Source organism: Centruroides sculpturatus, unplaced genomic scaffold (assembly GCF_000671375.1).
Source record: "Centruroides sculpturatus isolate CEXI.00-Female unplaced genomic scaffold, Cexi_2.0 scaffold217, whole genome shotgun sequence".
NCBI lineage: Eukaryota > Metazoa > Arthropoda > Arachnida > Scorpiones > Buthidae > Centruroides > Centruroides sculpturatus.
The window spans coordinates 36,590-41,765 of NW_019384750.1; positions in this window are offsets into that span (position 1 = coordinate 36,590).

Consider the following 5,176-nt stretch of genomic DNA (forward strand, 5'->3'; position numbering starts at 1 on the left):
GAATATTCAAGCCACAGTAAAACATGGAAGTTGTATGTTAGTTACTAATGTATGAAAACTTCTATTCATAGACAGTACAATGGATAAAATGATGTGTTTAAATACTCTCAAGGAAAATTTTCTGTAAAGTGCAAATAAACTAAATCTGGAGATGGCTTTTACTTTCAGCAGGACAATGACCATAAACATATGACTTGTATTGTCCATCAATGATTACTTTATCTACACCTCACACTCTGAAACATCCCCACAATTTCCAGATTTGAATCCTATTGAACATTTATGGAAAAAACTTGATAGATTGAGAGAATAAGAGATATTGAACTTAAATCATTTCAAAGACTTCTCCTTGAATAATGGTAAAAAATTTCCTCTGAAGTTGTGCAAAAACTAGTGCATTCAATGCCAGATTATTAAGAACCAGGGATTCACTACAAAGTATAAATTGTAATATACTTTTAGCATTATCTTCAAGTGTGCAATATTTTTGTCCTTTGTTTTGATGAGTAGGAAATTTCATTAATTTTTTAATCTCTGTAATACCCAAACCTCCTTGCAAAATTTCAGAAATTTTTTCTGAAGTTTTGCAAGGGCTTTTTTCCTGTGTGTGTACACAGGAAAAAAGCCCTGAATTTTTTTTTTTTATTTCTTGACATTTCAAGTTGTCCTGAGTTCGAAAATGTAAAATCTTGTAAAATCATTTTTGACCGATCACTATACTTTTCCTTTGTTATATATAACAGTTAAGAAAGTAAAAACCCTTGGTAATGTTGAATATGACTGTACATGGATCCAAAGGCATAAAAAAATTATGGTTTAATAATCTAGTCTTTTTGGGCTGCAATTTGAAAAAAACTGTACACACAAATTCCCACTCTTGTCCGTTCGTTCTTCCTTCCTTTTTCTTGAGAACAAAGTTAGATAGATGAAAGACAAGACTAGAAATGGAAACCTTAGGGGCAGGAGGCCTCGATTAACTATATACGAACTTCTAATGCAAACCTGAAGTCATGTTATTTCAATTCAAAAATTTTTCCCTGAAAGGTGTTCTGTTGATAAAGGAAAAGTATGATTTGAGTACAGGGACAAGCCACTAATTTTACAAAACATTGTTTAAAATGAGTTATCAGATAGTAATAAACTTACAAAAGTGATTTCCTAAGAATAACATTCTAAAAATCAAGTAATATACTGTAAATGTATTAACATTCTGAAAAAGTGCGAAAATCAATTTTCAATTAGAAAGTCATGAATTTGTAATTGTTCTAATCATGATTCTTAGATGATTTGTCTGATTGATACCATTTTTTAGAATTTATCAGAATGAAAATCCTTATTAATACTTAATGTTCTAGTTTTTGTGATATAATAAAAATAATATTGTACTCTTGCATATTATGAAAGATGAAATGTATTTTAGCATTATTTTATCAGTACTGAGCAGTAAAATACAACCATATAGCCATATCTTGTTGTCCAAATATAATATGTTCCTGAAAATAATTTGAATATCGAAAGAGTTCAAATTATTGGACTGCAATTTGAAAAAATTGTAGACCTATAAATTCCCACTGTCATCCATTTGTCCTTCTTTAGTATCAAGAATGGAGTTGGATAGATGAAAGTTGAGCACTTTTATGGGAAACTGGCCTCTATTTAGGTATTAATAATGTGAATCAAATCCTGAAAACTTAAAATGTCATACATACCACCCAACATTAGAAGTACAGTATGTTTAATTAAGTAACTGCAATTGGTCCAATGGCTTAGGAGTGCATAGCAAACAAACATACATCCTCATTTATATATATAGATTTTTTTTAATAAAATATCAAAACAGCATGACAGTGCTCTATGATAAATACAGTTATATATCAGTTATTAACAATATCAGAACTTTAATTTGAAGATTGAAGAGAAAAAGTGATGCCGAAGTGCAGAATCTTCAGACAAAATCAATCACTTCACTGCATCACTCATTTTGATTTCTTTTGAAATTGGTATAAATTTTGATACCACGTCGAATGTCGTTGGATCGAATGTAACTGTTGATCGCTTCAGAGGTCAATTCCATTTAAAATAAAACTGTTGAGTTTTTATATATGGGTGTTTTAAAAACACCCATATATAACACTGTTTTTAGTCTAAATTTTTAAATATCCTTTAAAATCAATTATCTCAGACGATTTAGAAATTTAAAAAAGTAAAACTGAACAAATCTATGCATTTAAAAAAAATAAATAATTCATTTTTTTCAACTATTTAATGCATACAAAATCTGTCAAAGATTCAAATTAAAGTTTTTGATCTAAATATTACTTTTTCTTCTAGCTTTAAAATTAAAGTAAAAACAATTATAATTAAAATTTAATTAACAAATTCTGTATAAAAAAGGAACGAGAGGATGGTAAGCATCCTTTCGCTCCCAGTAAAAGTTTTAACGAATCAGAATCCAAGTACAGTACATTTATATAGCCGGCCTCGTTTTCTGATTGGTCATAAACGGTAAATTCTAATACAGTACTCTTATTGGACGATGATTTTGAGAAAAGGCGAGATTTTCGTTTATGAACGTCAGTTGAATTCCTCCTCTAATCCATTTTATATTGTTTCTTATGAGAAAATTTGTTTCGGTTTGAGAACAACTTTAAAAAATTGCGACCGTATTCGTATAAAGACGCTAAAACAGACTCGTAAAATGCAGTAAAATGTCATCGCCGACTCGTGTCGCGACAGGAATGGTCGAATCTGGACCAATAGTGGATGAGCAGCCGAACTATTTACACGCTACGGAGAGTTTAGGCGGGTAAGTTGAGTTTACTATCGTCTGTACAGTATTTAAATTAGATACTGTAAGTCTAATACATTACTGTAATTTTATACATTTCTTGTGAAAAAAAAAAAAAAAACATTTTTTATTAAACAGTCATAAAAATTATTTCTATTAATGATGTCTCCAAAGTTCAACGAATTTTTTGCAGAAAAATAACTTATCAGAAAACGCGCCCGCCGTTTGGTGCGCCGCTCCGCGACGAAAACAAGCTTAAGCAATGGCGTCGTCGAACGGTGCACACTCGGTAAGTAATCCTACAATTTTTTGTTTATAGCATAGTTTATACGGATTATTACCAAAAAATTATACAGTACGTGTTTTGGAAATGTTGAGTCAAATTAGTCTAGAATCGATTAATTTTATGGAAGAAAACATTTCAAACGGCCGTAGTTCGTAAACTGCACGTGTGCCGGGCGTGATTTGGCTCATTTATTTAAAGGATTCCTACAACGCGAAATTCTTATAAAGTGGGACGTATCTACCGCGTTATAGGGGGTCGACTATATTCTATTTTATACATTATATTCATAATTATATGTGACTTGTATTCGGTATCCATGTACCGGTACAATGTAATAAATATCCTTTGTAATACACTGGCGGAAATTGAAAATGTTACATCCAGATAGAATTGATAGAAATTCACGAAACTTGGTAAACATGTACAGGGGCATATCCAGAAGAAATGAATACAAAATGAAATAAATTACGCAAAGTTTTATTGCTGTTTGGTACATGTTTCTGTAAGAGGTATGACCACCTTGAGCATGGATACACTCTTGGATCCTTGCAGGCATTGAAACAATAAGTGGTTGAATGTCTTGTTGGGGTATGTCTCTTCATGTCTGCACAACTTGTGCAGTCAATTGTTGTACAGTGCGCGCTGGATGGCTATGAGATGTAATCTGTCTACCCATGATATCCCAGACATGCTCTATAGGGGATAAATCTGAAGACCGGGCAGGCCAATCTATGATTGCGACATTTTGCAAGGCCTGTCTTGTGATGGCAGCAGCATGAAAATGGGCATTATCTTGTTGGAAGATACCATTTTGGATGGTGTTCATGAAAGTTATGACTACTGGATGGATCACCCTGTCCACATACTGGCGGGTGATCATTGTGCCTTCAACAACCACCAATTTGGTCCTGCTGTCGTAACTGATTGCCCCCAAAACCATGACACCAGGAGTCGGACCTGAGTGGCATTCTGAAATCACAGCAGGGTGGGCTTTTTCTCCAGCACGCTGGCGGACATGTTACTGACTATCACATTGGCCTAAACAGAATCGGGATTTATCACTAAACAGAATTGTACGCTATTCATGTGTCCAATTACGTCTAGCAGCATTGTTGGCGATGAAATCTGGTTAAAGGATCACATTGCATGGGGGTTTGAGATCTCAGCCCAGCATCAAGCAATCGGTTTACAATTGTCCGTGGGGTGACTCTGGCAGTAACTACTGCTCGGATCTGTGCTGCCACTGCACATCTGTCAGCAACTGCCATCCGCACAATATGGCGGTCTACACGTGGCGTCGTCCTTCTGCGTGAACCTGTGCCAGGTCTGCGAGTACTGGACCCTTCCTGCATCCACCGTGTGACCACTCTTTGTACTGACATTGCACTACGGACAGTCCTTCAAGCAATTTCACGATATGATGCTCCCATTTCTGACATGCCAATTATCCGACCTCTTTCAAAGCCAGATATTTTGGGTGTACGGAGTTCTCACTCGTAGATATGGCATAGCTGGTCACCAACAACGTGTACCAAAAAAAGTCATGTTCCATAACACAGTTCACAAATTATAAAGTAAACACCATAGCAATTTTGCATAAGAAATGTCTCCATAATTTCCATACCATTGTATGTACTTCATTTAATTTTTGATCATTCAATACCCTTCAAAAAGAGATTCTTTTGTCCCAGTTTCATATGTCTTCGACAATATTGGGTGGGTGTAGCACTTTCAATTTCCGCCAGTGTATTATCTCAGTGATGCCTAGCGGTATTGAGGCAGTTTCAATAAAGATTTATAAAAAACGCAATGAAGTGAAGTGTCCTGTGGCACTAACAAGTAAGATGACTTTTTAATCATGCCTACAATGCTGTGACTGTCGGGTTTTTTTAAGGTGTTAGACCCGTACGAGAAACTCCAGGAATTTTTCACGGGCGATATGTTGGGCCCAGTGTCGTGTTACTAAAAATATTTATTTATTTATTTTTCCAATAAAATTAATTTTTTGTTAGATACGAAGTATGATGCTTCGCTTTATACAGTATCGAGTAGGCCACGTTTATTTATGTTTATTTACGCACCTAGAGGGCGTAAGTAATACA